Raw genomic sequence first — 12,500 nt, 5'->3', positions numbered from 1 at the left:
ATAAAACAAAACAAAACAAAACAAAAATAGACGAAACAAGATATGGAAATGAATTAGTATCGAATGACACGGGGAATGTGACGTCCCATTCACATTCAGACAGCTCCCCCGACGAGACATACCCACCCGAGGGGGTCACAGCCACTAGCGTATCTGAAACATCCTCGGTAAGGAAAGCAAAAGTTGTTATAAAACTTGAAAAACATCTATTGACAAAAGAACACAAAATAAAGTAAAGAACGAAGATAAATATAGGCTTATAACAATTAACAGGGTTTCTGGTGTGAAGTGGAAAAGTGTCGTGCCACGTCACAAGTACGCCCGTACGAAACCGCACGCGGGAGGAGTGAGGCGAGAGGCGTAAGGCGTGAGGCGAGAGGCGAGAGGCGAGAGGCGAGTGAAGAGAAGCGTGAGGCGAGAGGCGAGAGGCGAGATCAGCAAGATTAAGAAGAGTGAGGCTGAAGAGACAAACACTCGGACGTTACGTGAGATGTGTGAAAAGTGTGAACATTGCAAACAATTATTGGTCACAAAGTGAAATATAATAGGGGTGATTATAACATTTCATTAATTATTTTGTTGATTTATATTTTTTTTCTGTATTTTTATATTTTTATCTTTATCATTTGTTTTTATATTGTGTGTATGAGAAAATAAATCTGGATAATAATAGTGTCACCTTTAAGACAATTGTTAAAAAACTGAGCAACGAAGTAGAGGTGATCCGCAAAAGGTTGTACTGGTGGAGGGCCCAGGCCAGTAATTAAGATCGAATTTGCAACCTTTACAATTGGTAGCAAGAGCGTTTCCTCATCGACGCTCATATTTAATAATTGGTGTTGAAGAATGGAGACAGGGGAGCACATTTGCGGTTTATTAGGGTTAATTGTGGGATTACTGTTACTGCATTTGTTATTTCTGATATATCGAGAAATCGATCGGGGGAACGGATGGAGGCTTGTGCACATCAAAGTAGAAATTGGAAGTACCGACGGCGGAATCAAGTAGATAGAAAGTAAAATGAGGAAACAATTAGGTGGAATAGGACTTTGGAAATCTTAGAAGACTTGGCTAGTATTCAGCATAGGCAAGTCAATTCTCCTTCCATTATTCGGAAGATCCAGCACAAGAAAGTATATACAGGAATGGGGGAAGTTGAGAGATGGATCAAGAAAGCAAACCGAGCACTGGACATTATTCGGAATGAGGAGGATAAAGATAGGTTTTGTGATGAAACACAAAGATGGATCGCGGCAGAGAGATTGCATAATCATAAACAGGATTGGCATAGCTAGAAGAAATTAATGGAAGAATTGGTGAAGGTATATGGGAAAAGAATATCTGTTTGGGATTTATACGAACGAATGGCAGGTAGAATGCAAGGGAAGCATGAGAGTGTGTGGTGGAATTTTTAGACGTATTATTGGGGATGAGTGAAAGAGCCTTAAGCAAAGTGGAAATGAAATATGAACCGTAGAATGACATCGAGAGAATGTTGTGGGAGGAATATGAGAGAGTCAGCATTGGGATTAAAGCTTAAGAGGGGATGGAACAGAGGCCAGATGAGTCGTTGCATGAGTGGATAGAGTGGATAGCAATGAAAGAGCATGAGTGGAAATCTTTCTCGCAAGAAGAGATGAAGATGGGAAGGACGAAGAAATGAATGAAAGAAAAATTACGAAAGAAAGAGAGAGAATTTATGTTATAAGAAGCTGTAAAAAAGGGTCATATTATTGCATGGTGCCCAGAAGGAGTTTCAGAGATAGGTATTATGGAAGGAACTTGCAAACTCAAGGTGACGAAACTACAAATAACGTTAAGTCAGGGGTGACTCGCAAGTGCTGACCGATACAGCAGCGGAAAACTAGTGAGGCTCAGTGGAGTATATAAACGACCGCCAACCCAAGGGCCTAGCATTAGCAACGTGCAAGAACTGCGACACAAGCGCGTGACAGGAAGCATGCTATCCCGTGGTAAAAAGAATAGAAATGAACATTAGGAAAGGCAAGCAGCCCAAGGGTAACTGTGAATATTGAAGGGGTAGATGTTGTTGGTTTGTGCGATACCGGGGCGGAAGTTTCTTTAATTAGTCTGAAGTTTATGAATACTATTTGCGACCATGTGGGATAAAGCTGCAACGGTTAGAATAGAATTAGGTCAGTAGGCGGTGGTTTAATACCGTGTAGAGGTAGTATACAAGTTTCAATCGAAATCTGTGGGGCTAAGGTTGAGGCAGTAGTCTTGGTTTGTGATAGGGTGGGAGAGAGTTACAGTTGTTTGTTAGGAATTGATGTGTTATCAAAGGAGGCAGAGGTATGGCCGGTAATGTACAATCTATGTAAATCAAGTGTTAACCGGGAGAGAGTGGAAAGACTATATTAGTGATGTGAGGGCACTCCGCAAATTACACTTAAAAGAGGACTGGGGATTTTGCATTAACCGGGAAAGCACAAATACCGGTAATTCCGCCATCTAGTATGAGACTGGTGCCAGTCTGGATCCCGCAGTTAAGGCAGGTAAAAAGCCCTGTATGTTGATTGAGACCAGTGTCAGAACAACAGGAAGGATGGGTTCCTGAGGGTATAGTAACGCTGCCTGCTATGGTCATTATAAAGAGTGGGAAGGGATATACGCTGGTAGCAAACTATCTAAAACAACTTGTAAATTAAGAAGGAATTGGCGGATAGGCAAAGTTGCAAGAGCAAGGAAATAGAAGAGAAGTGGAAGTTCAACACTGCAGCGTTAATTTGATTAAATGAAAAGTTGCCTGAAGTAAATATCATTGATGACCATTTAACAATAGATCAAAAGCAGTGTGTAATGAGACTTCTAGAAGAATATAGTGACGTTTTTGCTAATGGAAAGGGCCAATAGGAAAAGCTACGGGTGACCAACAACCATACCGGTGACAACTGAGCAACCTATTAAAATTCCATACAGACGAATACCACCGAATCAGGTCCCGGAGGTAAAAGAACACATCGGAAAGTTATGCAGACAAGGGGTGATTGGCGCCGAGCGAAAGGTCCCTAATCGCTGCCAATTGTTGTGGTGCGCAAGCGCGATAACACTTTAAGGTTGTGTATAGATTACAGGCAACTTAACAAATATACAGTTAAAGACCATTTCCTCTGCCAAGGATTAATGAACGGATGAAAGCATTAGCAGGTGCAAAGTTTTTTTCAACACTTGATTTAGATGCAGGGTATCACCAAATACAAGTACACCAAAAGATCAGTATAAAAACTGCATTTAGCACACCTTTCGGCCATTATGAATTTAAAAGATTGCCAATGGGATTATCGAACAGTCCAAGCACATTTCAGCGTTACATGGACGAGGATTTTGGGAGATAGAATTTTTGCTACATTATTGGTATATTTAGATGATGTAATTGTGTTTAGCAGAACGGTTGAGAACATTATTGTTAGATTAAGGGATTTGCTTGAAAGAATGCGGACACATGGCCTTAAACTTAAACAAAAAGTGTACGCTCTTTGCATTAAAAGTGACATATTTAGGATACCAGGTTTTCGGAGGAGGGCATGACTACAGATCCAGCCAAAGTAGAAGCAGTGAAGTCGTGGCCTCTGCCGAAACTGTCAGAGATGTGAGAGATTCATTGGCTTTGTTCGTTTTACAGGAAATTTGTGAAACACTTTGCACAGACGGCAGGACCGCAACCTAGCACTATGTCAGGAGATTCGAGCTGGAGATCCATTTATCGGGGAATGGATGAGAAATGTCAGAAAGCGTTTCGGGATTTAAAAGCAATGTTAATTACTGCCCTGTTTTAAAATGTCCTGATTTCACGAAAGAATTCATCTTAGAAACAGATTTGCGAGTTTTAAGGGATTAGGAGCCGTGCTATCACAGAAGCACGAGGGGAAGAATCAACCGGTATTTATGCCCAGTAGAGTCTAAGACGATTCGGAGAGAAACATGTGACAAATTATAGCTCAAGAAAGTTAGAATTATTAGCATTTAAGTGGGCATGTGTGAATAAATCAAGAAGATATTTAGCGGGAAGAGAATTATTGTTTATAACGATAATAGTCCATTGAGTCATCTGGAGACCTCTAAGCTTGGAGCGGTCGAAAGTCAGTGGGTAAATAATTTGCAACAGTTTAATTTCACCATAAAGTACAAGCCTGGTAGGGATAACACGGTAGCTGATGAGCTAAGTAGGTTGACACAGGTGGAGGAGAGTGAATACGATGAAGAAAACATGGCAATCGGCATCACACCACAGAGTCCGAATTTGGAGAGCTTGTCACAGGGGGGGGTATAGTATGCGCAGGACGAGATGAAGTGTTTCAAGGGAATTTGCCAGCTAACTATAGAGTTTGAAGGTATACTAAAAAGGAGAGAAGGAGGACTGGTTGAAAAAATGAGATTTTCAAAAATTGTATAGAGTTAGAGAGAATTTAGTTGTACAAGATGGAATTGTTTGGCATAAAAAGAGCGTGGGAATAAATTTGTGGAAAATTATCCCAGTATTGCCTCCAAAGTTACAAAGCCATATATTACACGCCTGTCATGATAATTTTCGCCATCAAGGGAGGAACAGAACCCTTAGCTAGTTAAAAGTCGAGGGTACTGGCCTGGAATGTCAACTACGTAGGAGAATACGTAGCTGGTGTGGCAGATGCAGCGTAGCTAAAGATGAGACGCCGAAGCTGCATGCTTTAATGGGGAGATTAGACACAAGAAAACCCTGGGAAATGTTAGCCATAGATTTCACCGTCCTAGAAAAGAGAATGGGAATAGAAAATTGTTTTTTAGAATGTTACAGATATCTTCAGTCGGTATTCTTTTGCTTTTTTCCAACGAGAGACCAAAAAGCAACAACAGTAGCAAAGATTTTAAAGAACAGATTTTTGATAGATTTGGAGCTCCAGATAGATTACTGTCAGATCAAGGGAGGAATTTTCTAAGTTCCATAATTAAACAGTTATGTAATAGCTATGGGGTAGAGAAATTCGAACGACAGCTTATCATCCACAAGGGAATGGGTGATTGCGAGAGGTTTTAATCGAACTCTACACGGGCTCTTAGTGACATTAGATGAAAGAGCAAAGAAGAAATGGCCTGAGCACATAGCTGCCATAGTTGCCCAATAAATGCTAACCCCACATGCAGAACCACAGGAATTCAACCTTTTCAGTTAGTACCTTTGCAGGGAGCCCTACGTTACCTCAGGATCTTATAGTAAATTCATCATCAGAGGACGACTATTGATGATTGGATAAGTGAAATTGAGGGAGACACAAGAGACTGTATGGGATGTGGCAAAGGAAACGGAAAATAGGCAGAAAGCGATGACGAGGAGCAAAGGGACATAAAGGCAAAGGATATTAATTGGGGAGTCGGCCAGGAAGTTTTACTAAGCGACAATAAGTACAATAGGTAGAAGTAAAAATGCAGGACCCAAATTCATTCATGCTAAACGATGGATAATAGTGGAAACTTTGGGAACCCAAAACAGGACTGTATAAGATTAGATCTTGCGAATGAGGATAACAAATAGGAACGAAATGAGAACAGATGCAACCTGAGAGCCTGCACCAAAATTACAGACCTTTTGGAGTACCAACACTAAATGAAACCGATTAGTAGAACCATTCTCCACGCCGATTGCTTAGTCAATAATAGAAGTAGATAAAGGAAATAAAAATGCACAGGTGAAAGCAGGGATCTATCCTGAATGAGGACTGGCGACCTCTACCTGACTTGAGCTAATTCTTTCATTTCTCTTCTCCTACCCCTCTAGCTTCATTTCTATTAGCATTAGCTTGGAATGATGTTTACGTTCAGGTGAAAGCAGGGATCTATCCTGAATGAGGACTGGCGACCTCTACCTGACTTGAGCTAATTCTTTCATTTCTCTTCTCCTACCCCCTAGCTTCATTCTAATAGTAAGAAGCGTGGGATGGTGTTTACGTTTAGGTGAAGGGATACTTAGCCGGATTTAGAGGGATTCAAATGAAAGTTAAACCAATGAAGAAGGAGCGACAGAAAGTAAAGTGTATAAGATTCATGGGACGCAAGAATGTAAGACTGACGCCGAAATATAAGCTTGTGGAAAGTGGTAGATCCATAGGGGCTGCCGCCAAGTTAACGGAAAAAGTAGGAAAGTGGTAAGTCTGGCTGACGAGAAAATAAATCAGGAAAGAAGGAGCGAGAGAATGATGAAACGGATAGAAAAGCCATCGGAAGATGGACCAGAAAGAAAGACGAGAGAGTAGGTAAATCTTACGCCAGCTTAAGTTATTGTGTAGTCAGGCTGGGTAAGGGGATGAGGCAGAGTAAAGGGAAGGTTGTTATTACGCCAGTTCCATACTGTTAAATCAGGTGGGTAAGGAAGAGATGATGGAAGAAGGAATGATATTCTTGTGCCAGTTTCCATACTGTTAAATCAGGCTGGGCAAGAGGTTAAGTCGTGGGTCAAACTTCCAAATGTGTTCCTTAGCAAGTGTGTGTGAAAGATTTGACTTTCTATAAATATGTTACAGAGAAAGTTTGAATGATTGGGCTCAGAGTGGAGCTGCGCCGAAAAATTAAGAGGGGGCGATTGAAAGGGTAAGGATGTGAAAGAGAAGTGACAATGTCGGAAATAAGGTCATACGGCAGTTGGGAGCCATTATCCTATGTGAAGCTTAGCGACTGCTAGGAGTGAATGAGTATGCGAGTCGAAGTGGGAATGAAGCCCCATGAAGCAGTGACGTATGTAAGGAAGTGTACATTCGAATGAAATGAAATGTGAATGGGTGAATGAATAGAGAAAGTCTTGTGCATATTTTTTCTTTATAAAATAGTTTTCCCCCTAAAAAATATTGTAATGATGATGAAATAAGTGACCTAATAAAATACGGACATTTATGATGTGACCATAGAAAAATAAAAATAAAATAGAAATAGAAAATAAAAAGAAAATGTGACCAAACTAATAAAGGAAATTATGTGAAGAAAATAAAACAAAACAAAACAAAACAAAAATAGACGAAACAAGATATGGAAATGAATTAGTATCGAATGACACGGGGAATGTGACGTCCCATTCACATTCAGACAGCTCCCCCGACGAGACATACCCACCCGAGGGGGTCACAGCCACTAGCGTATCTGAAACATCCTCGGTAAGGAAAGCAAAAGTTGTTATAAAACTTGAAAAACATCTATTGACAAAAGAACACAAAATAAAGTAAAGAACGAAGATAAATATAGGCTTATAACAATTAACAGGGTTTCTGGTGTGAAGTGGAAAAGTGTCGTGCCACGTCACAAGTACGCCCGTACGAAACCGCACGCGGGAGGAGTGAGGCGAGAGGCGTAAGGCGTGAGGCGAGAGGCGAGAGGCGAGAGGCGAGTGAAGAGAAGCGTGAGGCGAGAGGCGAGAGGCGAGATCAGCAAGATTAAGAAGAGTGAGGCTGAAGAGACAAACACTCGGACGTTACGTGAGATGTGTGAAAAGTGTGAACATTGCAAACAATTATTGGTCACAAAGTGAAATATAATAGGGGTGATTATAACATTTCATTAATTATTTTGTTGATTTATATTTTTTTTCTGTATTTTTATATTTTTATCTTTATCATTTGTTTTTATATTGTGTGTATGAGAAAATAAATCTGGATAATAATAGTGTCTCCTTTAAGACCAATTGTTAAAACTGAGCAACGAAGTAGAGGTGATCCGCAAAAGGTTGTACTGGTGGAGGGCCCAGGCCAGTAATTAAGATCGAATTTGCAACCTTTACAATTGGTAGCAGAGCGTTTCCTCTCGACTGCTCATATTTAATAATTGGTGTTGAAGAATGGAGACAGGGGAGCACATTTGCGGTTTATTAGGGTTAATTGTGGGATTACTGTTACTGCATTTGTTATTTCTGATATATCGAGAAATCCGATCGGGGGAACGGGATGGAGGCTGTGCACATCAAAGTAGAAATTGGGAAGTACCGACGGCGGAATCAAGTAGAGTAGAAAGTAATAATGAGGAAACAATTAGGTGGAATAGGACTTTGGAAATCTTAGAAGACTTGGCTAGTATTCAGCATAGGCAAGTCAATTCTCCTTCCATTATTCGGAAAGATCCAGCACTAGAAGTATATACAGGAAGGGGGGATGTTGAGAGATGGATCAAGAAAGCAAACCGAGCACTGGGACAGTTAGTCGGAAATGAGGAGGATAAAGTTAGGTTTGTGATGAATCACATAGAGGGATCGGCGGCAGAGAGATTGCATAATCATAAACAGGATTGGCATAGCGTAGAAGAAATTATGGAAGAATTGGTGAAGGTATATGGGAAAAGAATATCTGTTTGGGATTTATACGAACGAATGGCAGGTAGAAAGCAAGGGAAGCATGAGAGTGTGTGGGAATTTTTAGACGTATTATTGGGGATGAGTGAAAGCCTTAAGCAAAGTGGAAATGAAATAGATCGTAGAATGATCGGAGAATGTGTGGCGAGGAATATGAGAGAGTCAGCATTGGGATTAAAGCTTAAGAGGAGGATGGAACAGAGGCCAGATGAGTCGTTGCATGAGTGGATAGAGTGGATAGCAATGAAAGAGCATGAGTGGAAATCTTTCTCGCAAAGAAGAGATGAAGATGGGAAGGACGAAGAAATGAATGAAAGAAAGAATTCGAAAGAAAGAGAGAGAATTTGTTATAGATGCGGTAAAAAGGGTCATATTATTGCATGGTGCCCAGAAGGGAGTTTCAGAGATAGGTATTATGGAAGGAACTTGCAAACTCAAGGTGACGAAACTACAAATAACGTTAAGTCAGGGGTGACTCGCCAAGTGCTGACCGATACAGCAGCGGAAAACTAGTGAGGCTCAGTGGGAGTATAAACCGCCAACCCAAGGGGCCTAGCAGTAGCAACGTGCAAGAACGCGTCACAAGCGGCGGACAGGAAGCAGGCTATCCAGTGGTAAAAAGAATAGAAATGAGACATAGGAAAGCAAGCAGCCCAAGGGTAACTGTGAATATTGAAGGGGTAGATGTTGTTGGTTTGTGCGATACCGGGGCGGAAGTTTCTTTAATTAGTTCTGAAGTTTATGAATACTATTTGCGACCATGTGGGATAAAGCTGCAACCGGTTAGAATTAGAATTAGGTCAGTAGGCGGTGGTTTAATACCGTGTAGAGGTAGTATACAAGTTTCAATCGAAATCTGTGGGGCTAAGGTTGAGGCAGTAGTCTTGGTTTGTGATAGGGTGGGAGAGAGTTACAGTTGTTTGTTAGGAATTGATGTGTTATCAAAGGTGGCAGAGGTATGGCCGGTAATGTACAATCTATGTAAATCAAGTGTTAACCGGGAAGAGTGGAAAGACTATATTAGTGATGTGAGGGCACTCCGCAAATTACACTTAAAAGAGGACTGGGGATTTGCATTAACCGGGAAAGCACAAATACCGGTAATTCCGCCATCTAGTATGAGACTGGTGCCAGTCTGGATCCCGCAGTTAAGGCAGGTAAAAAGCCAGGTAGTGTTGATTGAGCCATTGTCAGAACAACAGGAAGGATGGGTTCCTGAGGGTATAGTAACGCTGCCTGCTATGGTCATTATAAAGAGTGGGAAGGGATATACGCTGGTAGCAAACCTATCTAAAACAACTTGTAAATTAAGAAGGAATTGGCGGATAGGCAAAGTTGCAAGAGCAGAGGAAATAGAAGAGAGGGAAGTTCAACACTGCAGCGTTAATTTGATAAATGAAAAGTTGCCTGAAGTAAATATCATTGATGACCATTTAACAATAGATCAAAAGCAGTGTGTAATGAGACTTCTAGAAGAATATAGTGACGTTTTTGCTAATGGAAAGGGGCCAATAGGAAAAGCTACGGGTGACCAACATACCATACCGGTGACAACTGAGCAACCTATTAAAATTCCATACAGACGAATACCACCGAATCAGGTCCCGGAGGTAAAAGAACACATCGGAAAGTTATGCAGACAAGGGGTGATTGCGCCGAGCGTAAGTCCCTATTCTGCTGCAATTGTTGTGGTGCGCAAGCGCGATAACACTTTAAGGTTGTGTATAGATTACAGGCAACTTAACAAATATACAGTTAAAGACGCATTTCCTCTGCCAAGGATTAATGAGACGGTTGAAGCATTAGCAGGTGCAAAGTTTTTTTCAACACTTGATTTAGATGCAGGGTATCACCAAATACAAGTACACCCAAAAGATCAGTATAAAACTGCATTTAGCACACCTTTCGGCCATTATGAATTTAAAAGATTGCCAATGGGATTATCGAACAGTCCAAGCACATTTCAGCGTTACATGGAGAGGATTTTGGGAGATAGAATTTTTGCTACATTATTGGTATATTTAGATGATGTAATTGTGTTTAGCAGAACGGTTGAGGAACATATTGTTAGATTAAGGGATCTGCTTGAAAGAATGCGGACACATGGCCTTAAACTTAAACCTAAAAAGTGTACGCTCTTTGCATTAAAAGTGACATATTTAGGATACCAGGTTTCGGAGGAGGGCATGACTACAGATCCAGCCAAAGTAGAAGCAGTGAAGTCGTGGCCTCTGCCGAAAACTGTCAGAGATGTGAGAGCATTCATTGGCTTCTGTTCGTTTTACAGGAAATTTGTGAAACACTTTGCACAGACGGCAGGACCGCTACATGCTCTGATGTCAGGAGATTCGCGGAGATCCATTGTCGGGGAATGGGATGAGAAATGTCAGAAAGCGTTTCGGGATTTAAAAGCAATGTTAATTACTGCCCCTGTTTTAAAATGTCCTGATTTCACGAAAGAATTCATCTTAGAAACTGATGCGAGTTTTAAGGGATTAGGAGCCGTGCTATCACAGAAGCACGAGGGGAAGATTCATCCGGTATGTTATGCCAGTAGAGGTCTAAGAAATTCTGAGAGAAACATGTCAAATTATAGCTCAAGAAAGTTAGAATTATTAGCATTTAAGTGGGCAGTGTGTGATAAATTCAAAGACTATTTAGCGGGAAGAGAATTTATTGTTTATACAGATAATAGTCCATTGAGTCATCTGGAGACCTCTAAGCTTGGAGCGGTCGAAAGTCAGTGGGTAAATAATTTGCAACAGTTTAATTTCACCATAAAGTACAAGCCTGGTAGGGATAACACGGTAGCTGATGAGCTAAGTAGGTTGACACAGGTGGAGGAGAGTGATACGGATGAAGAATACATGGCAATGGCAGTCACCACAGAGTCGAATTTGGGAGAGCTTTGGTCACAGGGGGGGGTAAAGGATGCGCAGGACGAGATGAAGTGTTTCAAGGGAATTTGCCAGCTACTAGAGAGTTGTATGTCTAAAGGAGAGAAGGAGGACTGGTTGAAAAATGAAGATTTTCAAAAATTGTATAGAGTTAGAGAGAATTTAGTTGTACAAGATGGAATTGTTTGGCATAAAAAGAGCGTGGGAATAAATTTGTGGAAAATTATCCCAGTATTGCCTCCAAAGTTACAAAGCCATATATTACACGCCTGTCATGATAATTTCGGCCATCAAGGGAGGAACAGAACCCTTAGCTTAGTTAAAAGTCGAGGGTACTGGCCTGGAATGTCAACTACGGTAGGAGAATACGTAGCTGGATGTGGCAGATGCAGCGTAGCTAAAGATGAGACGCCGAAGCTGCATGCTTTAATGGGGAGATTAGACACAAGAAAACCCTGGGAAATGTTAGCCATAGATTTCACCGTCCTAGAAAAGAGAATGGGAATAGAAAATGTTTTAGTTGTTACAGATATCTTCAGTCGGTATTCTTTTGCTTTTCCAACGAGAGACCAAAAAGCAACAACAGTAGCAAAGATTTTAAAAGAACAGATTTTTGATAGATTTGGAGCTCCAGATAGATTACTGTCAGATCAAGGGAGGAATTTTCTAAGTTCCATAATTAAACAGTTATGTAATAGCTATGGGGTAGAGAAAATTCGAACGACAGCTTATCATCCACAAGGGAATGGGTGTTGCGAGAGGTTTAATCGAACTCTACACGGGCTCTTAGTGACATTAGATGAAAGAGCAAAGAAGAAATGGCCTGAGCACATAGCTGCCTTAGTTGCCCATTATAATGCTACCCCCACATGCAACCACAGGATATTCACCTTTTCAGTTAGTCTTTGGCAGGGAGCCTAAGTTACCTCAGGATCTTATAGTAAATTCATCATCAGAGGAAACTATTGATGATTGGATAAGTGAATTGAGGGAGACACAAGAGACTGTATGGGATGTGGCAAAGGAAACGGAAAATAGGCAGAAAGCGATGACGAGGAAGCAAAGGGACATAAAGGCAAAGGATATTAATTGGGGAGTCGGCCAGGAAGTTTTACTACGAAATAATGTTAAAATAGGTAGAAGTAAAATGCAGGACCAATTTCATGCTAAACGATGGATAATAGTGGAAACTTTGGAACCCAAAACAGGACTGTATAAGATTAGATCTTGCGATGAGGATAACAAAGAGGAACGAATTGAGAACAGATGCAACCTGAGAG

This window comes from Penaeus chinensis, chromosome 10 (assembly GCF_019202785.1).
Source record: "Penaeus chinensis breed Huanghai No. 1 chromosome 10, ASM1920278v2, whole genome shotgun sequence".
Classification (NCBI taxonomy): Eukaryota; Metazoa; Arthropoda; class Malacostraca; order Decapoda; family Penaeidae; genus Penaeus; species Penaeus chinensis.
The sequence above is the reverse complement of the archived record's forward strand: the minus strand, read 5'-3'. Positions refer to the sequence as shown.